The 25,869-nt window shown below is 40.6% G+C and overlaps 1 protein-coding gene across 1 annotated transcript in view; it reads left to right on the plus strand.

Annotated features, from left to right (window-relative positions):
* The window catches only part of TSPAN13 (tetraspanin 13), an 84,474-nt gene that overhangs the window by 26,847 nt on the left and 31,758 nt on the right, over positions 1–25,869 (plus strand). The gene's annotated exons all lie outside the window — the stretch shown is intronic.

A 25,869-nucleotide genomic window follows, 5' to 3' on the forward strand; every position in this document is an offset into this window, starting at 1 on the left:
TGGGGGGGGGGTGAAGACAGAAGGGTAACAGTGCAGACAGATTTATTCTTGTACAGCTGGAGCAGGAACCTACCAAGTGTTTCATCTTTACCCTGGCACATCTAAGGACCGAACTATGACTCAACTAGGGCTCGCCGACTAGTGTTCATTTGCCTTTGAGAACTTTTTGAGCATTAGAGGGGCTTAGAGTGTGACCCTAGCGCTCAAAAATTTGACATGCTTTGGCATTAGCAAGAATAAGTGACATTTTTACCTTTAGTAGCTGCATTTTGTGCTAAGGTTGCCAACATTGATTGCTCTTCTGCTTCTTATGTCATTCTTGATGTGTATTTGTGCAGCAGTAGGCAGTACTGCTGCCTTTAAAAAAAGAGCTTTGGCAAAGTCAATTAGTCTGGCCCTTGCAAGTGTCAATTTTATCTCTTTTTTTGCAAATCTAGTTATTAGAGCTAAAAAGCATAAAAGTAACAAAGTAGACATGCTGCTGTCTAAATGTGACTTACTTGTATTTGTAAAAAAAACAGCTAAAATGATAGAATGACATCATAAAAATAAAATATGTGAAACAATAGCAGAGATAAAAGAAGCTAGGCACTGAAGTAAAGTACTTTATAGGTGGAGGTGCATATATGCACGAGGAAAATGCTTTCACATCCAGTGAAAAGGTCACATTACTGAATTGGGCTGACACATTATCACATGCTGTAGGTTGTGTTGGGTGGAACCAAACTGTTGACCAGACAAATAGATGAAAATGGATTAATGAAAGCCCCCCAATGTGTATATATTTATGTCATGTTTTTTTAGAAAACATGAGGCTAGCAGTCTACTAAAGCTGTTTCATCACATACGTCATGAGGCCCCCATCATTTCGCATCACACAGCCGTTTTTTAGGTCTCATCTAGAGACCTAACAAGCAGTCGTGTAACTTGAAATGATGGGGGCTCCCTTCAGCCCATACCTCAAAGATATCCATATGCTGCAGTCTGAATGGGGAGCCCGAGAAGGGTAGGGGCCTCCTGAGGCTGTAGGGCCTGTGTTACACCCTAGTAAAACGGTGCATGACTACTGCTCATGTTAACAATTCAATTCTTGCCCATTTAGACAATTATACTATTTGATAATATCTCTACCGCACACTTGTTGCTATTTGTATTGCTGATAGCTTCTCTATCGCATATGTGTTACTATTTGGATTACTGGACCTTCAGTGGTTACCTCTTTTCATCTTCATGCAAACCGCACCCCTTTGTGTAGCTTTTACTCCTCCTCCTTCTCTGCGATGCTTTTAGATGTGTCATCCTTAATTTAAGAACACTTCTATGGTCACTCACATATGCCATCAAAAATGCTTAACACATACTATCACAACAAATGCAACAGTCTGCCACTTATGTACACCAAAAGTATAGTGTAGTGTGCTATCCTTCCATAAATGCTCCTCTGTGTCCCATAATGAGGCATGAAGCTCTGTGTAAATGCAACAATATAATCCAATACCATACCTGATTAGTGACTGAAACTCCTGCAGCTTTGCCAACATCTGAAGGGTTTATCGGATACACAAAAGAGGGCGTTTTCAGAAAAGCTGATGCCCTAAAAGGCTTGTATATCAAGGGAGGTATCATTCACTTGCTAGACGTGAAAGAGGTAGTGAAAGAGACCATAATTATAGCATTAAAGTGGCTGTTTGGCATTGCAGTGCAGGCTTCTGTAATTGTCATCCAGTGTACATCATACCTCCTGAGGAGAGCTGACCTGAGTTGATGGTATGTCCATTCAACCTATGAGCTCTATGCTGAGATTGCCAGAACATGATGGTTCTCAACTCATACCAGTGTAGCAGACCTTCTGCGAACATTGGTTACTATCCTCTAAAAAGCATGGTTGTTAAGCAGGGGAGTTATTGAATATGGCTCATATTTAATATGTTAGGGCAGGGGCTTCAAAGTTAGGTTGACCTCCTTTCAGATATTCACACAAAATGCTTACGCATGTTGTGAAGCTTCATGAACCTCCCTATATACAGGGAGTGCAGAATTATTAGGCAAATGAGTATTTTGACCACATCATCCTCTTTATGCATGTTGTCTTACTCCAAGCTGTATAGGCTCGAAAGCCTACTACCAATTAAGCATATTAGGTGATGTGCATCTCTGTAATGAGAAGGGGTGTGGTCTAATGACATCAACACCCTATATCAGGTGTGCATAATTATTAGGCAACTTCCTTTCCTTTGGCAAAATGGGTCAAAAGAAGGACTTGACAGGCTCAGAAAAGTCAAAAATAGTGAGATATCTTGCAGAGGGATGCAGCACTCTTAAAATTGCAAAGCTTCTGAAGCGTGATCATCGAACAATCAAGCGTTTCATTCAAAATAGTCAACAGGGTCGCAAGAAGCGTGTGGAAAAACCAAGGCGCAAAATAACTGCCCATGAACTGAGAAAAGTCAAGCGTGCAGCTGCCACGATGCCACTTGCCACCAGTTTGGCCATATTTCAGAGCTGCAACATCACTGGAGTGCCCAAAATCACAAGGTGTGCAATACTCAGAGACATGGCCAAGGTAAGAAAGGCTGAAAGACGACCACCACTGAACAAGACACACAAGCTGAAACGTCAAGACTGGGCCAAGAAATATCTCAAGACTGATTTTTCTAAGGTTTTATGGACTGATGAAATGAGAGTGAGTCTTGATGGGCCAGATGGATGAGCCCGTGGCTGGATTGGTAAAGGGCAGAGAGCTCCAGTCCGACTCAGACGCCAGCAAGGTGGAGGTGGAGTACTGGTTTGGGCTGGTATCATCAAAGATGAGCTTGTGGGGCCTTTTCGGGTTGAGGATGGAGTCAAGCTCAACTCCCAGTCCTACTGCCAGTTCCTGGAAGACACCTTCTTCAAGCAGTGGTACAGGAAGAAGTCTGCATCCTTCAAGAAAAACATGATTTTCATGCAGGACAATGCTCCATCACATGCGTCCAAGTACTCCACAGCGTGGCTGGCAAGAAAGGGTATAAAAGAAGGAAATCTAATGACATGGCCTCCTTGTTCACCTGATCTGAACCCCATTGAGAACCTGTGGTTCATCATCAAATGTGAGATTTACAAGGAGGGAAAACAGTACACCTCTCTGAACAGTGTCTGGGAGGCTGTGGTTGCTGCTGCATGCAATGTTGATGGTGAACAGATCAAAACACTGACAGAATCCATGTATGGCAGGCTTTTGAGTGTCCTTGCAAAGAAAGGTGGCTATATTGGTCACTGATTTGTTTTTGTTTTGTTTTTGAATGTCAGAAATGTATATTTGTGAATGTTGAGATGTTATATTGGTTTCACCGGTAATAATAAATAATTGAAATGGGTATATATTTGTTTTTTGTTAAGTTGCCTAATAATTATGCACACCTGATATAGGGTGTTGATGTCATTAGACCACACCCCTTCTCATTATAGAGATGCACATCACCTAATATGCTTAATTGGTAGTAGGCTTTCGAGCCTATACAGCTTGGAGTAAGACAACATGCATAAAGAGGATGATGTGGTCAAAATACTCATTTGCCTAATAATTCTGCACTCCCTGTAGTCCTTTCTGTTGTTAGTTATTCTTAAATTGGTATTACCTTTATCCCACCCTTGTCAACGTATGTAGGGTTTTTATGCAATAGAGGCATAGCATGATTATGGAGAAGTGTGGGATCTGTGAATGCTAAGCACAACAGCTGTCCGTGGCTGTGTTAGCTTCTCATACTAACAATCAATGTGCTTCTTTCATTAACTGGAGTACTGGCCTGATCCATATTCTGTCATTGCTCTCTCTATTGATATCACCAACATATGCCAGTATCGTCTTTTTCTATATTGGTCTATCTCTCTCTCTTTCTCTGCCTACATCTTCCACCATCAAAAAGGCAGACCTGTTGGCTTTATCAGCGTTTGAACTTGGTTCCAATAGGTTAAGGTTTGTACTTTAAAAAAAAGCAAGAATCCTAAACTTTCAAGGTGTTTGAGACATTCCTTCAACCTACAACTAACCTCTCAAATAAAAAAAAAGTAAATACAATTGCAGTTTAAAATTGATTGATATATATATATATATAAATCATATGGCCAAGAACTGAGGTCTGAGAATGTAAATGTAAATACACATGATTAAATGATGATGTAGCTATAAGAACAATGTGTAATTGCGTAGATTTTAGTCAACTTAAACTTGCCTTCCAAAGGAAAAGTAGTATGGGCACAGTAAAGCTTAATGATGTTAGGTTACATGTCCCTGAATTGAGTATTGTCTTAAATAGCTGTTTTAAAGTGATGTTCAGTATATATTCAAAACACAGTCAACCAAATGTTGTCAGTGGTGGTATGTAAACTAGCAATTATATCATGTACAGTATCTTTGCAACGTTTGTCACAATATTCCTAAGGTAATTTATGATAAATTTATACTGGTATGTATATATAATATCATTGAATGATGCATGTTCACCTATCAAAGCTCAGCCACAACTTGCTGAAGTTTGAGAACCGCAACATACGATTTACACAACATACTGAAGTGTGCACCATAAACAGAATAAGAGGACGAGGTGGGGGAAGTGGAAAAATACTGGGGATATTCATTCTGTAAGAAGAGAGAGCAACTGAGGTTGTGGTATCAGTGCTGGGGATCGGAGACCAACTTTGTAGGGAGTTGAGGCTCAAGGGCCACATAAGGATGTCTTAAGAAAACAAATGAAGTCTACTGCAGCATTTGATAATGAGAAGCGGTGGAGTACCAAGAAAAGTAAAAACAACACATCTGTTCGCAGGTGGACAAAAGCAGGAGAAATTACAGGTGCATTGAGCAGTGAGAGGAAGGAAGGACAAATCGGCCATGCGGGTGATTGACAACAAAAGGTCTAATAAGGTTGAAAGCAAAGTAGAAAAGGAATGATTTGTAGCTCTATATGGGATGAACAATAACAGGGAGGACAAGAATCATAAATATATAGGAGCCTAGGAGAGTGCAATAAAAGTTTCAGAAGGCCAAACCCACCAAGGACTTGGGAGAGAGAGAAAGAGAGCAGAGTCCTTCACTGTGATGGTGCGCATGAGTCGCGTGTCTGCCAGCTACATATTCTTCCCAAGGAGCAGCTTCTTAAGAAGAGATTTGAAAATCTGAAAAGCTGTCATTTTATATGTGAAGACGCAGCAAAAAGTATTCTAGAATAAGAGTGGCTGGGGAAGCAACAGTGAAGCATGGCCTCGTCAAAGCTTTTTTAACGTGCAATTTTGGGTGCCAAACTATTTTTGAACACTAATGATTTTTACACCTCTCCTTTACTCATCCCAATCCTTATCTTACTATTTTAATCTCCCAGTGAACACTTCAAGACCCTTTCCTCGTCTATCCATCAATTATTCTTTTCAAATCAACTAACAGATTCATATGTCCTCTGCTTAAGTTAAATCATACCACTCTATGCTAATACTAATACTGTACTCATAATTACCTATACTAACCCACCACTTATCCTTGTGGGTTCTGCAGTAGCGTGCTACACGCTAAAAAGCCATTCGAGAACTCATCAGGGGAAGTAAGCACTATATAAATACAATTATAGTGAATATAGTCTTAACTGATGAACAAATAATATTGTGCTTGAAACTATTTTATTTAGAGGTTTAGAAGTGTGTTTATTAATGTAGTCTGGTTATACTACATTTCTGCTGTGGCACAATTTTATTAAAATTAATGCTGTCTTTGGTGTTCTGTTTGTCGTGCTTCTGCTCATTAGCACTGCCAATCAATGTCCCCTTTTGAGTCTTCCTCCCTAGCAGTCTTTGCAAAGCACAGAACACTGTGATATAATTACAGATTTCCTCTGCCTTAGGAATGGGATAGTTTTATAATAATTTTAATGGTGATCATGATCCTGATTTGTCCAATATGTTTTAGTGCTAATAATGCCATGCTGAGTTTGCACTTTTTGATTATTACTTATGCACAGAATGTGTATAAAAAGGTCTTGGTTTTGGTAGTGAGCCAGATGATTTATCTTTTCCTATAGTGTCATCTGTTCTTCTTATAAGTTTTTTTCTGATAATTGGGACTTGGAATAATTCTGATTTCTAGGTATTCTGTATTTGAGCCTTCATGGCATTGTATTCTAAGTTTTCTGTATAGCCCATTTTGAGATTTTGCAAAAAACCCTTTAATGTTTTATGTGGACTAGAACTCAGTAATTGATTGGGCCCGATCACTTAATAAATTACTCCATCTAATTTTTGGGCCTGATTTAAAAATGGGTGGTGACTTTTATCGCTTAATCAAGGGTGCTGGAGCCAAGCCGCGGGACGTAAACTTTGGGGTGATCAAAATATTGGGGTGCAGTTAAATATTGCAGTTCTTCTGCCCCCCACAGACCTTTTCTAAAATGTTGAATGGAGAGACCGGATTTTGCATCCATGCATCCATGTGTTCCAGATATGGATTTATTCTGAAAGAGGTGTTTAGGAGATTAGCGGTTTATCAGCAGTCCACTTTTTTTCTTGGCTTATTGGTGCTTCTGGGCAAACTTAGATTTTGGACTTTGTGCTTTTATTTGAGGTGTTTCACCTGGGTGTTGTGGGGAATATGTTCTGCTTTTCATTAATGCGTAGTTGCTTCAAATTATACCATAACAACTAGTCTTGGGAACAGAATGTTTCACTGTGCAAATAATATAAAAACAGTTTAAAACTGTTAGTAGAGTTGGTGGTTGTGTTACATAGAATGGTACCTTTCCCAAAACCTTTTCCAAGGCAAAACACAGTGAAACATGAATACAGACTATTTGTGCTGGTTTTTGTAATAAATGGCTATAGAAAATGCTTTGGTTCATGATTGAGGCAACGTTGATTGGTTCCCTTTTTTAAACTGAATATTTGGTGCATGATAGCTATTCATGGATTTTGATTTTGCTTTGCTGAAATCTCTGTGTGTCTCTTAAAATGCCTACATATGTTGCCCTTGGATCCATAATCTATATCCGCCATTTTCAATGGTGCCTAAAACTTTCTATGAAATTGACAGGAACGTATTCTCTTTCCTCCATTCTGTATCATGTACCCATCAAAAACGATGTAAATGTATTTGTATTTTGTATACTAGTGCAGTTTAGCTCTACTGAGGTTCCGATATGCCGTAGTGAGTTACCAGGCAGCCATTGCCTTCTATTTTGTGTCACCGTGATTGTTTGTTTGGTATTCAGAAAAGGCTGCTGCATGGTGACTATATTGTTTAAGGGCTCTTCATTCACACAACTAACCCCTGCAAAGACGGAATGCATAAGCTGACGAGTTTTCTCTTAAAACGTTGTCCCTGGTGATCACTGTTGACAAAATGAAAACCCTTTGATTCTCTGCAGGCATGCACTGAAAGCTGGGAGGCTCAGATTGAAAGAGTGCATTATTTCCGCTTCTTTAGAATTTCTCAACTCCAGCATCTGTCACCATCGGTTGCCGTGAGGCGCTTTTACGCTTTAACAAGCTAAGTATAGAGTGAAGCTTGGTCGCACATTTTGTTTGCACCCAGCCCTGTCAGTTCCTCACACTGCATAATAGATTACCACACAGACCAGTATTTGTCTAGTCTGACTTCACATTTCCCTTTCAGTCCGCCCGTTTAAAGTTCTTGCCAACTTTGACTCATCCTGTCTTATTCCAAGTTTTGTAGAATGGAGTGGGGTATTTATCACACCCGTAAATACGGTTATCCCGGGCTGTGAGATGTTTACTAACTTTAGTAGATATGTTCCATTCAAAGATTTCAACATGAAAATGAATAATAACGTGCATAATTAGAAAACAGAGAATTCTGCATTGTGTTTTTTTTTTTATGGACCTTTTCGCCCTTGGTAAAGTTTGACTAGTTTGACATTCCAGAACTGAGGGTAAAAACTGACCCCAAAAAAATATCAGGCGATTTAGAATTATAGTCCCTGTGTAAACTTCTGCTGGCGATTCAGAATTTAGCCCTGAATTTGTAATCAAAGCCTAGAGTTTTGGTAGCTAGATGGGTAGCAGTGTTTTTGTTAGACCTGACAGCTTTAGGGTGGTCACCCCTAACTTTTTGCCTGCCTCCCTCCGCTTTTTGGACACTGTTTTTGATGGTTTTAGGACTTTGCACACTTTACTACTGCTAACCAGTGCTAAAGTGCATATGCTCTCTCCCTTAAAACATGGTGACATTGGATCATACCCAATTGACTTATTTAATTTACGTGTAAGTCCCTAGTAAAGTGTACTGTATGTGCCCAGGGCCTGTAGATTAAATGCTACTAGTGGGCCTGCAGCACTGATTGTTCCACCCACATAAGTAGCCCCTTAACCATGTCTCAGGCCTGCCATTGCAAGGCCTGTGTGTGCAGTTTTACTGCCAACTCTACTTGGCATTTAGAAGAACTTGCCAAGCCTAAAACTCCCCTTTTTCTACACATAAGTCACCCCTGAGGTAGGCCGTCGATAACCTATAGGGCAGGGTGCTGTGTAGACAAAATGCAGGACATGTACCTGTGTAGTTTAGATGTCCTGCTAGTGTAAAACTCCTAAATTCATTTTACACTGCTGTGAGGCCTGCTCCTTTCATAGGCTAACATTAGGGCTACCTTCATATACTGTTTGAGTGGTAGATTCTGATCTGAAAGGAGTAAGAAGGTCATATTTAGTATGACCAGAATGGTAATACAAAATCCTGCTGACTGGCGAAGTTGGATTTAATATTACTATTTTTGAAATGCCACTTTTAAAAAGTGAGCATTTCTCTGTACTTAAATCCTTCCGTGCCTTACAATCCACATCTGGCTGGGTTACGTGAAAGCTCCCTTGTGCATTTCACTCAGACAACCCCAAACACGGGATGCTCAGTCACACCTGCACACATCTGCATGCTGAATGGGTCTTCCTGGGCTGGGAGGGTGGAGGGCCTGATACCTACATGTCAAAGGATAGTGGACTGCCCTCACACAATGGACTGCCAAACCCCCTACTGGGACCCTGGCAGACAGGATAACACTGAAAGGGGACCTGGTGCACTTCTAAGTCACTCTTTGAAGCCTCACCCACTTCAAAGGTACATTTGGATATTTTAACATGGCCTCTGACCCTACCAACTCCGACACTTCTGGACAAGATACCACTGATGAAGAAACTCTGAACCAGAAACTGCAGCCTGCCAAGAGGAACTGCCTGGCTGCCCAAAGGACTCACCTAACTGCTTTTCTGCAAAGGACTGCTGCCCTGCAGTTGCCCTGCTGCCTTGCTGCCCTCTGGCTCTGCCGAGAAGTGCTCTCCAAGGGCTTGGATAGAGCTTGTCTCCTGTTCCTTGAAGTCTCAGGGCCAAAAAGACTTCCTCCTGCAAAGAACTCCTTGTGCGGTGAAAATTCGACACACAGCCTGCCAGAAACGACGCACAGCCTGCATCGCGGTGAGAAAGTCACTGCACGCCGAACCAGAACGACACAGCCCTGCTCCCCGAGTGGAGATCGATGCAGTGCCAGCGTTGCAACCGGAACTTCGACGCATAGCTAAGCCGGAATGACGCAGCCTGACTTCCTGTGAGAAGAATCGATGCAGCGCCTGCCGTGCAACAGAAATTTCCCCACATCGCCCACCAGATCGACGCAGCTCCTGTGACTTCATCCTGTATGCCCAGGATTTCTGTGCATCATCCCTGGGGTGTCCGAATACCCCACATCCCGAAGAGGATCCAAGTCAGCGTGCCGGAAATTGATGCAAAGCCTTCCCTGTGTGGAAAATTACCGATGCCTTGTCTGTGTGCTCCCGGAGAAACCGACGCACACCTCCCCCGTTTTCCACGCATCTCCTCCTCTGCAATCCCTTGCCGAGAATTTGAACGCAAACCAGATACTTTGTGCTTGCAAAAGACGCTTGTTGCTTTTTAAAGATTAAAGACTTTTTATCATTTTCTAAAGTGATATGTCACGTATACTTATCAAATCTTGATTGTTTTGACCTGCATTTAATCAGATAAATATTCTATATTTTCCTAAACACTGTGTGGTCTATTTTAGTGGTTATACTGTTTTATTGCATGATTTCTTGCACAAATACTTTACACATTGCCTTCTAAGTTAAGCCTGACTGCTCAGTGCCAAGCTACCAAAGGGTGGGCACAGGATAATTTGGATTGTGTGTGACTTACCCTGACTAGAGTGAGGGTCTTTGCTTGGACAGGGCGTAACCTGACTGCCAACAAAAGACCCCATTTCTAACAGTTTTGAAAACTTGGAGTAGCAACCTTGAGGCATACTTTTATGAATTACTCTGCAACAACAGGCTGACTTACATTACTAGTTTTTTTACAGCCCTACTTATGTAATAAGTGGAGAGTCTCCATGGGTATTGATGCTGTAATGTTTTATTCAATAACAATTTCAGGATCACAGTTCTAGTTGGTATAATGCAGGTATCTAATTAATTTTCTGTGCTGCTACCCAGTGTGCCATCAAAATACAAATGATTCCGCTTAACCTATACCTTCCTCACAATAGAAATTAATCCTAAGTAGACAGACCCATATCACAAATGACATCACTTTACAAAACGTTTTTATTTATTTTATTAATTCTTTAAACTTTCTCTGTAGTTAGTATTTCATTTTTGGGGGCGAGCGCGCAAAGCACTCCATCCCTGGTGTAATCTCTCTGTGGGCTTTCAACTGCGCCATCAGTTTTATTGGTTTGTGGGCTTGCCTTTTAACATTCACTTAATTTTAATTAGTGAAAGCCATGCATAAGTCATGCCTTTTCGTGTGTTTAGCCCGCCTCGAGCGCACCGGCCAACTACTGAAAACATACAAGGCTCCACGTTTTCGGTATGGTTTCTGGACTACTTTTTGTCTTTATTTTGTAGGTAGCGCAATCTTGCTGGGCAGTAGTCAAGTGCGTTGCATGACATCAACACTGTTACATGGATATTTGTACTTTTGCCAGTTACATGGATAATTGCACCTTTGCCAATAAGTCTCAATGTGAGCTAACTTCTGTTTCCTTTTGTGTGTCTTCTTTGCGCTCATGGCGGCCGTCAGCTCGCTTTTGTGAAACTGTTTTACTTTTCATTTTCGTTTATGTGGCAAGAAAAGTCCGGTTAGGAGTTTACAATGCTACTAGTTTTAACTCTAGCAAGTGCAAGGCCCATTGCATTGCAAATGCTGGTTTCACATGATGTCAAAAACATTAGCACATATACAGCATACTTGTAGTGATTTCCCTAATTTCTAATTGTCATACAATTTTTTTTTTTGTTTGTTTGCAGATTTTACAGGAAACCATACAATATCTATAATACTGTTAAAACATCACAGCCCCAGTTTCCAGTCGTGTCTCAGATTCATACCTGCCATCCCATTCATACCACACCTCATACATGCTACACAAACCCCAGTTCAGAGCTACACCCAAACAACAACGTCCATTCTTCCGTCGCCTTCTTTTATGGTGTCCCAAACTGAGTTGAAATTGTCAGCTCACGTTTTGGTGGGTTTACATACTTTTTACCACCTTCTTCCAGACCACACACCTATATAAGTAACCTTATACCCAGCCAGATAAATTCTGGCTGGGTACAAGGTTTCTTAAACATTTCTAGGGTCCTTTCCACATTTTGTTGAGCATAGCTTCCATAACAATTATTACACTCAGAAGACCTAGACTGAACCACCACCTTAGGTTAGAAAGGGACAGCAGTGAAGAAAAGTGTCAAAAGAGCTTCACATACTACTACACAGTGAAGCCAGCACCCTTGACAACTAGAAAAGCTCACCATGGTACACATGCTAATAATATGGGTGCTCAAACCTTCACACCACCTTTGTTCTATTTCTATTCTATCCTATTCTTGCAGTTGTATATAGCGCACGGCTACTCAGAGGCCTCCCAGTGCTCCAGTCCCACTCCCATCAACCTTCCCAACAGAGCTACATGCCTTCTTTCAGACAGGTAAGGACACATGCCATGCATGCCCACACAACTTGTATTTAGTGACATACCTATCACCAGGAGGCCACTGTATCCTGTCACCCACAATATCTAGTCACATGTTTATGACTGATGGGGTTAATGTCACAGCAAGACTCCATTGATCCGTACATCCCTAATACAAACTCTCCAGGCCAATAATGTTTACCTCGTTGCACCCCTTTCCAGTGCTTCACAAGTGTAGATCTTGTAGAGATTCAGGCCCCTTGTCCACTATCCCTACTAATTCGTAGTTTTATTCAGAGAGTTACATGCAAAAAAGCACAAATCCTAGCTGCTAAAAACGTTGTAGTCTGAGCACTTTCACAGAGCTGTCAGTTGACGATATTACGTGAGCACAAACACTTTTTTATAATGGGGCAGACCGCAAGTCCAAGCACTGCTTTTTTAAAAAAAAATATATATATCAAACAGTGACTTAGGGGCACACTCCCAAAAAGGGATTTACCTCGCTAGCAATATTCTGTGTCCAAACTCGCCATTACCAAAGCTTGCCATTCTTTAAACTTTAGCCCCACTCTCAGTCATATACAACACGAGTAGACCTGCCAAAAAGGGACAAACATCAATAATTGCCCCAGAGTGAAAGAGACACAACTATGGCTATTTAATAAAAAGGACCGTCTTCCGGATTTCTGATCTCTTTCTCAACATACTTCAAATGTGTCTGAGGGAATGCACATTATAAATAGTTGCTCCACAACTTACCTTGCTACTTCTCATCTTCCATTGTGGCTGATATTCCAAATGCATGTACTCCAGAGTCCATGGGGTCAGTCAAGGGAGTAGGTCATATTGCACAAATCTGACCTTCAGGTCGCAGCTTCAAATTTCCCTGGCGAAGGCCTGAACGTGGCAAAACTAAGTATCAAAAGCTCCTCCTGGCATTAGGGGTCACTGGCAAGGTGTAGATTTCTCCTGTGCAATCACCAATACCACAACAGCGCCTCCTGACATATGGGGGTCACAGTGAAGGCTCTCACAAGTGTTGGCACTTCTGCGGTAACCCCCTCTGGCATACGGGGTCACTGCAGTGAGGCTCTCCCTGCATGGCACTCGATGCACAGCTTAGTCCACAGAGGCCCTCTCCTTGCATATGGGGGTCACCAAATCACTCATATTGGTAGTCTTATAGAAAGGAAGTCTGCGCACAAAATATGGAAGGGTAACTAATTATGCATGTCCGATAATGTATTTCTGGTTTGCATGTTTGGTTTTAAACAGAGAAAGTTTTTCTAAGGTTGCAGCTCCAAGTCGCTCTTCTTGTTTGGCTGACAAACAATGGTGGCATTCCTTTCTTTCTTTATTATTATTATTTTTTTAACATGTCGGGACAAACAACAGTTTCATTAATTTAATTTAACTTAAAATCTGATATGTAATGGTGATGTACCTTGATACAAAATCTCACCTGTCGAGTACATTGATAGTCCATCATAGTTTTCAGTTTCATTCCCAAAGGAATTTCCTTCACCCATTTTTCACCCTCCCGTGAATCACGAGTCCATAGTTTAAACGTATGTCTTTCTATATTGGTTCTGCGTTGATCTCTGTCTTGAATTTAAGATCAAATGTTGTTAAGTTGTTGAAACCTCCCAGTTGTTCTTTTGAGCAGCTGATCCAAATAATCACAAACATTTCTTCAAATCATGTTGTATGTATTGGGGATCAAGATTTATCCAAAGGTGAGCTGTAATAATGGAGGTACCCTCGTAGCCAGGAAGACTAGAGCATTACTTTGTCCACTAAACCCTAAACTTGCCAATACATTGAAAATACCAGTCCAATAGACTTAGACTGTTTAACATGACACAGACATATATATTTTATCAGCTTTCTCACCACTACATCTAGGGCAAAGAAAGAGACTTTTGGGGTTTGTTGTCTACCAGGCTCCCATTTCCCTTCCCCTGTATTTTTTGATAGTGCCGAAGCCAATATTTTAATGTATTCAAAACAGCCTAATTGTTTATATCTTTTCTTCATCACATATGGTTTTGTGAACAATTCTGGCCACTTGGTTACCCATTTTTTATCGCTGTGCATTATGGACTCATAGTTTAAGGAAGTGTTTAAATAAGGGGGAACTATTGTGACTAAGAGGAGGAGGGTTCTACATCCAAGCTGGACAATGATTTGAGGAGAAATAGGTCTCATTTACAGCTAATTGTAGATTACATGGTTGGAGATTTGAAACTGTTCTTTCAAGGCATAAAAGATTGACCCCCAACTTCTCAAAGAATTGATCTATTGCTGGATTGTCCTGCTCCACGTACTCTTGTTAAGTGCTTCAAATTTATGTTGGAGAAGGAAGTTCCTTTCAAATAATGATTCTTTCATGCATTTCTGGGACTTGATATGACTCCCCCACCCCCAGACCCAGTTATATCTCTGCTTAGGAAAATGCTACAGAAATGATGTTTCACTTTAGAAATATAATTTAATGCTGAAAGTAGTTTGATCATTTCAGTGGAAAAGTGGTGTTTAGAAAATGCAGTTTGTTCTGCCTGAGGGAAAACTGGTTTACAACCAGTTTGCCTCTCAGGTCACCACTAGAAACTTAGGATGCAGTCCTGGGTTGGTGACTGTGATCCCAGAAGACAAGAACTTGCCTACGGGTTGAGTAAGAAGTGGTGTTGTCAACAGCAGGTTACTTAACATGTATTAGCCATGTAAGAGTTGGACAAACATTGTTGGTAAGACGAAGGACAGCCTTACCACCTCCTCCTTTGACCTGGCAGTGCCAAATGGAACTGGTAGGAGTTGCTCCCATTAGATCCCAGGGCCATCCTGGAGTCTCTGACTCTAACCCCAGCAGGAGCATACGCCCATTTGGACCCTGACAGATTTGAGGAGACCTAATCTAAACAGATGAGTGGCTAGGAGAGGATCAAAGAGTCTTAAGGAGGAGGGTGACAGCAGCCATTTGGTTTTGGGGTTTCTGGAAATTATTACAAACAACAAAGAGGACTTGCTAAAACGATGGTGGGCATAGTGTGTGGAAAGGCAGTCAGGGTCTGTGTAGGAAATTCTCTAATTACTACTACTGCACAGGATGAAAGTGGCACACCACCACCACATTCTCTGAGCAAGAAAAAAGTAATCCTCTATAATAAAGGAGACTCTCTGACTGCCTCGATGGATTCTTGACCTCTTCTGCACCCAGGGACTGCAACTGCAGTTGTCAAGTGGTTTATCTCCTCTTGCCTATGCCAGAAACACACACAAACTGAAGGGCTTATCAATCCAAAAAGGCCCAACTGATGAGAGCGATTTAGACCCTGGCTTGGCCATGGCTGTAGAGACACTAGTACTTAGATGCCTACCCTGAAGACCCAAGAGCTGCACAGTGGCCATGAAGACATTTCCATACAAATGGGGAAAAGTGGGATTTAGTGACTCAGTAATTTTGTCAAGTTATGCAGGACCAACACTAGAGATTGAGGCTTTCCCTATGGCAGGGTGGGCTAGAAAACCATGTTGGTCCTACTCAGAGCTTTTCGCCACTCTGAAAATTGGTTAAGTAGGACTTTATGGTAGCTATCCTTTCTTGTGGAGTGCTGCCTGGCAACAGCAGCCTGGCGTACCCTGTGAGCGAACTTGGTCTCCTGAAAACGCTCCTAGGTCCTAATTAACCACAAACCAATATTTTTCATTGATTTTTTTTTTTTGCCTTAAATCCTTACAAATTCCTAACTCCAGTTCCCTTGTCTGATTTTTGTTTTGGTGTCGTTTTCCTAATAAATATTTCTCTTCTCTTAATTGATTTGGGAATTTGTTTTGTGTTTGTTTCTTTTTACTCTAACGTTATTGGTAGATCTTGAATGTAACATGCTTCTTTATGGAAAATTCCTTGCTGCATTTGCCACAGCTACCAAGGGCTGAACATGGCTTCATTCAGAACTATTTTTAAACCTAACTATGGTGTGTTTGTTAACTTGACAAGGGAACCCCCTTCCTAAATTAATAATCCACTTTCTGACAATATATTTGTGTTTAGCGATCCTAAAGAAGGCCTCTATTTTGTTGCATCAAAAAAAATCAGGGATGAACCCTGGATTTTATAATCAAAGGAGGAGAAAGGGGGCAAATTGAGAACATTATCTTATGTCATTGAAGCAATAGGACACTTTCATCTAAACAATTTAACCATTATGGAACTCAGCGATGCCTAATGTTAAAATCTGCAGTTTTGCAGACAAATCACCATCTTCTAATACCAATTGCAAGTATTGAATAGCTTGTGTTGCTCCTCTATGAACTGGCTAACTTCAGGCACACAAGAAATAATTTGGGATGGAGATGTTCCGTGTTCTAACGAGACTGGGCATTTTGGGCAGAATTATCATCTTAATTGGATCAGAATTGGAAGCTGCAGATGCTCCCATCTCGTCATTGTGTTAATACATTCGTCCCAAAACGATTTTTAATAGTTCTCTAGTGTAGGTTTATAATCTTCATTGTATTGATTGATACCTAAATATGTAACCATTTAAGAGTCTTAGAAATTTGGCAATTCTTCGGTTATGATTTTGGTATTTTAATATTAAACTTATATCCTGAGGTTTCCCTTAATAACTGTTGCCTGCTGCTCTCTCAGTAATCACTGTGGATTATAAGTGTGAAGTAAATTGTTCTCTCCCATGACTTTCCTATGCCCCCTTTCCTTAAAACAGTGTTATTTAAAACTTGGGGCCTAATTTAGAGTTTGGCAAACGGGTTATTCCATCACAAACATGACAGATATCCTCTTTGCCATATTACGATGTTGATAGGAAGTAATGGAATCTTAATATGGTGGACTGGATATCCTTAATTTCCTGCCTTTACTAGGAGTTAGCCCTGGCCTCAACCCTTACCCTACCTTAAACATTGGTGATATGAGTGAGTTTAAAGTTACAATGGGTCTGGGATTTGTTTGTTATGCTTGCCCAAGTAATAAAGAACTGGGGAATTCCTAACCAGGCATGAATGCTCCCGCAGGTGTGTGTCATTCCACCATAATTGGAGGAGTTCACAATGTGTAGTCTCATAGGCATAAACCATCAATGACGTCAAAGAATTAAACACACTGTGAATGTACGCACTCTGATGGTTTTGATTAACATCTGTAATAAAAATAAAAAAAAACTTTTCAGTGTAGCTATAAAACACGATTGTTGGCCAGGAAAAACAACCAGCTACTAAGACTCCCAAATGTTAAAGGCATGCTAATTCTTAAAATTTGTTTTGGTCATGTGATAAAAGGTTGTCCACTGGGCGCCCTATATTATTATTTTTTATTTTTTATTTATTTTTATGCGTTCTGGCTTTTCAATGATTCAAAGTCACAGGAAGCTCAGTAATAACAAAAATGACATTGTTGTCCTTCGCACAAACTAGGACATCAGATGTTCAGATTGTGATGTAAAATAGGTGTCCCACAGCCCCAAGACCCTGCATTAGCCTGCTCGAGCAGATAAAATACACTGTAACATAGTCATTGCAGTTTCAATAAGGTAGAATGTCAGCCAGAGTTATTTTGTATCAAAAGAGCAACCATTTTATGGGCATCTTTTAATATACAGACACATGCAACAGTAACCAAAAGATGAGAATATCACACATTTTTAAAGCAACAAGTTAGTACAAATCGAAAACAATATCACTAGATGCCAAGAAACTATCTTAATATAGCCATGTCGACCCCTAGTTAAATTATAGAAAACACAAAACAGGATAACAAGATGCTAGTAATGCAAAATCGAGTGCTTTGTTTGCAGCATAGCATTAATAGACCGAGAAACATGATTTGAACCTTAGTTTCGGGTTAAAGTTGTATGTCTACCAAGAGGAGTCCGGTGCTTGCCAAGGTTATATTAATTATATAGTCCCTTTATGTGCTTAGAATGAAATATGGTTTGTGTTTGTACCAGACAAACCGGATTTCCTGGTTATGCAAGGAATGTTGTTAAACTTAGTGTTATTTCTTCACTCTAGTGCTCATCCCTCTGCAAGTTGTTTCCTATGATATTATGACTCTAATGTTTTCCTTTCATTTCCAAAAAGCAGGAAGTCCCTAATGGATGTAATTTCCTGATTATAGTGTTATGCATTTTCGGACGGGTCTCTTAGTTACCCGCCGATTAATCCTTCTACTTGTTTTTCAGCTTCCGATTTACTTTTTCTGTTGTGCGTGATGGGTTTGATTAAACAGCAGTGAAACCTTCCAAAAAAATAAGAGAAGGAGTTCCTAATATATTATTCTCTAATATGGTGACTGGCCAAGTTGAGTCTGCCAAGAGATTTCGCTCAATGAAGAGCTATTCACTCACAAATGAGGACTGTTCAACCTTCATAACAAAGCGAAAATACTGAATAGATTTGAGCCACAGAGCTCAAAGCTGTTAGCAAGCTCACCTCTTGATGGTGGGATGCCACAGTAATTTTCATCCCCTGTTTGCTGACACTCAGAGGCGGGAAATGCCCCAAGGAGGTTCAGATGCCGTGGGAGTTTCAAGATGTTTTCTATAGCTCACTTTTCCATCTTCTGTCCTTCAGAAAATGATTTACCACTTTTCTAGAGAGCAAGGCAGCTTACAAATAAAAGCTTGTGTAGACGACTGCTGTATGTAAAGGCTGCTAAACTTTTTGGATCGGTTTCCCTTTTTGGGAAGTCTCTCAGAGGTCAGCCTGACCCCAGCATGGCACGAAACAAAGGTCTACCGTAAAACCAGATTTGCCGAGATAGGGAGTCCTTTTCTTATCAGACTAAAGAATCATACAATTGGACCACCATATTTAAATGCAAACTTATAGTTGTAATGGTACCTGTAGTGAGGCCAAGGAATGTTTCATAACTAACGCAAGCTAAGCAAAAGACGTATTCTTGCCAAAGGAAAAAAAAATGTTTTGTTCGATTATGCTGCATATATTTACTTTGCAGCTCTCTAGCATACTACCACAAAATGGAAAATGGAAGCAGGAGGGTTCTGCAGGGACTCGCATATGACCTGAAATTCAGTTGGCAGAGGAAAACTTTTATTAATATTTTCAACTTTTTTTTAGGACAAACTGTAGAAATTCGGAGTGGTGCTAAAGAAGTAAACCTAGTGTGGAAGAAAAGTTGAGGGTGTGAATTTACACAGTCAAGACACCATTTTCTTAGTATTGTTAGGATAGAGGTGAGTGAGTTTTTTCTTATGGCGCCTAGAGAAGGAGGATTCCATAGTGCAGATGGATGGAAGTTCCAGATGGATGTAGTCTGTCTTTACGGGGGACTCTGTGACTGATAGGTTTGTTTTGCACTTTGCAGTTTTAAGGTGAACTTACCATATATGATCTTGTAGCTACTGAGATTATTTGAGTGTCTTTGATATAGAGAGGGGCATGTAAACATGGGATATCTGTTTACATTATCCAATTTGAATTGTATTCTGGTTTTTAGGTACAACCAGTGAAGATCTTCTAAGATGAATGTAATGTTATAGCTTTTGCCTGAGAAGGTTGACTGGGGGAAATTGATAGATGGATGCCTCAGGAGATTTGAGGTTACTGGCAGGGACTCTAGATAAGGTCACCTTTCCAGTCACAGGGTGGGGTCCGAACCTGGAAAGAATGGTTGATTTGAAGGCTATAGGTGGAATGATTCCTGAGCATCTGAAGGTGTAGCTGGAGATTGATCTTTTCTGTCAGTGTTTAGTTTTATGAGGTTTTCCACTTTCCATAATTTAATTTGGTCCTTGATGGGAGGAATGTTAAGTAACTTTGGATTTCATCAGATTTCTCATGGAAGGTAACCCTCGCCTTCTCCAAGATTTCAAACACTCAGTGTGGTGAATTAACATCTTGGGGTTCAAAACCAGTGATTAGGAGCCCTGCATTGCATAGTCAACAGCTAGAAGATTCTGTTTGTACATTTGTGATATGTTTTCTGTAGGTGCGAAAGGAGTTGATCCCATCGGTTAACCTGGCTTGGAAGCCTAAGCACTTTTCCAGGATATAAAGAAGTCTGCCATAGGTTGTTGTAAAGGTTGAAGAGAGATATAGTTGTGTCACGAAGGAGATATTGCCATCATTGATTTTTAAAGGATTATCACTCAGTTTATTTACTGTGGTGGTTTGAATGCTGTTCTCTGATTGAAATCCATATTGCTGGGGATCTAGTGCAGTCTAGTACTTTTTGCTCATCAGGGGCTTTCTGATATGCCTTCTTGCTAGGGCTACATGATTGGTAAGAAAAGTATTTATTTGAGTATATTTTTTTATGTTCAGTAGGGCAGAGTTGTAAACAACCTATTGGTTGACTTACTTGCTATTGACGATTTATTAGAGTAGGTGAGTGAGTGGACAGTACCAAGGGAAGAACAGTTAGGTGAATCTTACACAGGTTCTTCTGTTGCCTTTTCCAAATTTCGCTGTATTAGTCTTGTTTTTTTTTATGTTGAAGTTGGAGGAAGCGCAGCAAGAAATGTTAATGGTTATGGCTTGACTTTTTGTTGCAATAGGAAGTTCACATTTTATGGTGTCCAGATGTGTGGCTCTGACAAGTTTAAGATGCTTATAGCTCTAGAGGAGGATGGGATGTTTACAGTTTTCAGGTCTATAATTTTTATTTTATTTCACTAAGCACCTTTTTTGATTTCTTCAGATAAAGTTGAAATTCTCTAGGAAGAAATAGCCTTTTGAGTGTATTAGTTTTTCAGTTTGGTTTTCTTTTAAATTGATTGAGAAGCTTTGTCCTGTGGGTATTGGTTTTGAGATGAAAGAATGTTAAGCCTAGCCTGAGATTTGCAGTAAGGCTGAGTGATTTAATATTCATATTTTTTTTTTTACCTTTTATTTGAGGCTAACTTTGTTACCTCCTACTCATCGTCTTTATCATTGTATTGCTGTGTCCTTTGGGATCAAGTGTATCAAGAATTATTTGTGATGAGGCATTGAGACAGAAATGCTTGAATGAATATGCCCTCTAAATCACGAGAGCATTCTAGTGCCTGGGAGTTGTCATATTCTTCATTTACATGTCAGTTTAATGTATTTTTTGCATATGATTTATAACTGTTCCCCTGAACTTGAATATTCAAATTTTTCTTTTACCTTTTTGTCAGTGTCTATTTTGAAACAGAATTTGGCTGCAGACGAGTACCACCAAGTCAAACAACCCTGCCAATTTAGCCTCACATAAGATATGTTTACTTTTCCTCCATAATTTTCCTCCATTTTATTTTTTAAACAATGCTTTACAGACCAATACTGGCAACACCACCATCTGGTTCTTGCATTACAAAGGCGGGACCTATTAGCTCTGCCAGTGTTTATTTTATGGTATATTGGTGTCCAGAAGCACACGACTAGACTGCTGACGCATATTACAGTAGCATTGGTGAAGATTTGACTTGACCCTAGAAGTGATACAAAACACCACAGTCTTAAATTAAACATGTAATTCTCCAGACATTGTAATGCTTAGTGGTTCAGCCTTGTGTAGTATGCAACTGCACATTGTTATGCTGAAGTGGGATGCGCTGCAGATGATTCTAATAGAGATGCTCTGCTTTCCGCCCCTTGTTGATGCTCTGCTTTCCGCCCCTTGTCGTCTCTCATTTTTATCAAAACTAACTTATATGACAGAGAGTAGAATTTTATAAAAGCGACTATTTTATGATAATGTCCATTCCTTACACAACATGATTTTTTTATATTTTTTTATAAAATAACATTGCATTATACTGCTCCATTGCAGAAAAGAGAAACATGTAGCAATAATTTTAAATTGCAGCATTTGCACCCATTTTATTTCTTTTCAATAGACTGAGGCCCTCATTACGAGTCTGGCGGTCCTAGGACCTCCAGCCTCGCGGTGGTGGTTGGACCACCGCCAGTGTGGCGGTCCGGCCTCCACATTATGACGTGGCGAACGTGCCATGGCAGGACCGCCGCCACCACTACTTTTTCAACAGCCAGCGGCCTGGCGGTGCCGCCAGTCTTAATACGCCATGGCAGCGCTGCTGGCAGCGCTGCCCTGGGGATTGCGAGTCCCCTCTCTGCCAGCTTTTACATGGCGGTTGCACCACCGTGTAAAAGCTGGCGGAGGAGGGGTGTCGGGGGCCCCATGGGGGCCCGTTGCACTTTTCACTGTCTGCTTAGCACCCTAAGCACCACAACATTGCTGCTGGCTCGATTACGAGCAACAGAAATGTTGTGGGCTGTTTCCTGCTGGGCCAGCGGGCAGAAACTCTGTTACCACCCACAGACCCAGCTGTAAACTCGTGATAGGGGCTGCGGGAAGGTCACCACACTGGCGGTGACCTGACCACTGGAGTTTGGTGGGTGGCCTTTACTGGCTGCCAAACTCGAAATCAGGGCCTGAATGTGGGGTAAAAAAACGACAGGCTTTCTATTCCTTTATGTTGAATCCTAGAGAACCAGTGAAAGAATAAGGTTCGATAGGAGTTTGGCAGTCCGACCATCGGACTGCCAATATGGTGGTGTGAAGGACGCTGCCAAACTGACGGCCTCCCCACTGCTGTATTATGAACTTGCCGCCGGGCTGGCCGGCAGAAACATTATGGTGGCATTGGCTATGGCTCTCAGGGAAAGCCAAGGCCAATGCCACCACACTGTTGGTGCTGCCAGCACACTCTGAATGCGCACTCTTTGCGATGGCAGACAGTGCGCATTCCGAGTGTGCCTGTAGGGAGGTCCCTGCAATGCAACATGGGCATGGGCAGTGCAGGGGTCCCTCTTTAGCCCTGCCTCTGCCTTTCCGCTAGCCCTTTCATGGTAAGGTCTCCACCATATAAAAGCCGGTGGAAAGGCAAGTCGTGATCAGCATCGCTGTGCTTAAGCATGACCTTTACGGCCGCCAACCTGTCGGGATCCATGATCCTGCCGGCGGCGGTGGTCTTGGCGCGGTCTGTCCACCAGAATCCTAATCTGGCGGTCCGACCAACAAGGATGTGGCGGTCGGACCCCCACCATGGATAGAGTGGTCCATGGACTGCCATACTCTCAATCAGGCCCTAAGACACATGCTGATTGCCACATTTTTCTTGCTTTTTCCCCCGATTTTTGAGCCAATACACATCTCCCATTGTACCAGTTTGTCACCATTGAAAACATGTTGGTGGCTGATTTTACTCTTGGACTCAAATATTCATTTGAAAAGCGCAAATTAAATGTTGTGGTTTGTTGTGATTTGGCAAACTGCATAATCTCATTTAATTTTATGCAGGCCAAAGTAGTGAGGGTATTCTTCTTTTTGGATGTGAGGAAAAGAAAACAGAGTAATCTCTTTATTCAATCTAATGTAGATAAATACTTTAAGAAACTGCGTTGAAGATTAAATGAAAGGCGACATAGCCCAAGGAAGTAATCGCAATGTGGTGTGAAATGTGCCTATTCCCTGGTGTGAACCTTGAAATTCACTTATTGTCAGACTAGTTACCCAGCACTCTTGTTTTTTCCTTTATTGTACATGAATGAGTCCAGTGCAAAAAATGCTCAAAAGGTCTCTGTACTGTTGTAGCAAAGAGATACTGAAATATGTGCCCCTGCCTCTATTCTTTTGACACACAGACGCTTATGCCAACCATGCTATCCCATTTACTGTAGTCACAATCGCGAACGGAAACCCAATTTGCACCACATCACCCTTTCCTATGCACAGACACCTTAGTAATAATAAGGTAATTGCTTTAAATGTTAATGTCTTTATTGCATTTTTTATGAACATTTATTTCAAATGTTTTGATTGCAAACACATATTTTATAATTATATTTAATATATTGGTACTTTTTAGAATTAATTGTAGTGTTTTCCTACTTTAGATTTTTATTTTTCATGTTAATTATTTAACAGATAAGTATGTATCACATATATAATGACAGAGTATTAATGCACGTCCTACCCATAACACATATATCCATTATATTCCACTCCTAATTTTTTTTACTTTTCATATTTGTAGAACCGTATTCTTTTAATGTAATGAAATGTAAAGTATTTAGACACTTTAATACTTACTTATTATAAGTAATGCCTGAGTATTAATACACCTCCCCTTCCATAAACCCTATATCCTTTACATCGTGCTCCATAAAACTAATTTGCAAATTTTTAAAATTTAAATAGATATAAAATATGTATTAACATTATTACCTAAGTATTGTATTTTATACCAGAGTTTTAATACTTTTCCACCCATAATGCTTATATACCTTACTTAGCACTCCTAAAAAAAATATTTTTCATTTTGATTAATTTTAATAATACTGAAATATTTCAGGTTATAGGGGTATTAATATTTTTAACATCCCACACCTCAATAGAATTACTAATTATATCCTTGCCGTACTTAACTGTGCTTACCATTTATGCTTAGTAAAGGCATTTTGATAAAGGATTATGCATGGATAAACTTTTTTGTAGAGGCAAGTTGTTCTAAAGACTGTGGAGTAAAGGGTGTTTCCAAATAAATGCACAAGCACAACAGAACACTGACAGATCATCAAACCCACACAGTTATTATCACAGTCACACAGACATGTTGCCATCACTCTAATACCATCCCAGGAGCAAGCACCAACACTCACACACACTATTGCACTCAAACAATCTCACACATCGTCACACTGCAACACATCACAATTTTACCCACCATCACATTATACCCACTTCACACACACACACACACTGCACATCCACCTCATAGAGTATATAGTGAAACATTGCAGGTTGACTACAACCACACTCTTTCTCAATGTCTCTGATGGAAGATTGCAGTGCTGCTGAAAGCTCTGGATATATTTTGTTTCTGTGCAGTAAGCTTGCACTTCTCCGTGTAATGCGCTGCTCTGTTAGGAAAAATGTAAAGATGCATTACTGTAATATGTATTTGAGGGAAGCTTGCATTGTCTTTGTTAAAATGGAGCCTGCACTCAAATAAGCGTTGTCAGTGTTCTGTCTGTGAGCGGCGCACTGCTGCTGCACGGGCAGCTAGTCATCTTTGCGCCAGGCAGTACTCACCACTGCTTTCCATGCTTTACTGTTTGTGTCATTAAAGTTCCGTGTGTCAGGAAGCATGCTTCCTCCTGTGTTGCACTTTGGGTTTGCTGTTAGAGAGAGCGAGATCGTTGCACTGCAGCCATCTATTTTTTTTTCATTGAGTAACATGGTGCTCGAGCTGTGGCATCTTTTGCTGTTCACATATTTAGAACCACTGGTTTGTCAATGCTTGTTGGTGCAATGATTCAGATGCCTCGTGACGCTTCTTTTCTACTCCTGTCTGTGAATTCTCAGGTTTGGGGCAGGTAGTCGTTGTAAGCTTGAACAGTTGCTTTAAACAATGTTTGTTGGTTTGACGGTAGTGCCTGCAGTATTTTCTGTGAAACTAGTGTGTGCTTAATTTATGCTTGCAAACTCTAGTCACCTACTCGCTGTTTACATTCTAGTCGCCTTTTCTAAGGTCAAACTATTCTCTTTTTGTGGCTCGTATTATAGTGTATTTGAACGTTTAACGAAGAGGTCCATTGCATTAGTTGTATAATGCAACCCTCTTTCCTTCAGTCAAACACTTTTTATTTCACAAGGTTTGCAATGTAGCTGTGTTAATTTATGCAGCGAAAGTCCCAGAGGTCAGCTTCCTGTGGGCTAGCTCCTTTACCGTTCTGTAGAATGTATACACTTTTAACTTATTTGCTGCTCACAAAGTAAAGGCTGGAACCCCTCCCCCCTTTTCTTCAGTATGTATAACTATGTAACAAAGTAATTGTGGTGACTGGTGTGGTATCCTTTATTAGCATTGAGATGATACATATTTCTATCTAAGAGTGCTACTGATAAAATTCCACCATTTGGGGTGTCTTTTATTGT

The sequence above is a fragment of the Pleurodeles waltl genome, chromosome 10, assembly GCF_031143425.1.
Source record: "Pleurodeles waltl isolate 20211129_DDA chromosome 10, aPleWal1.hap1.20221129, whole genome shotgun sequence".
Classification (NCBI taxonomy): domain Eukaryota; kingdom Metazoa; phylum Chordata; class Amphibia; order Caudata; family Salamandridae; genus Pleurodeles; species Pleurodeles waltl.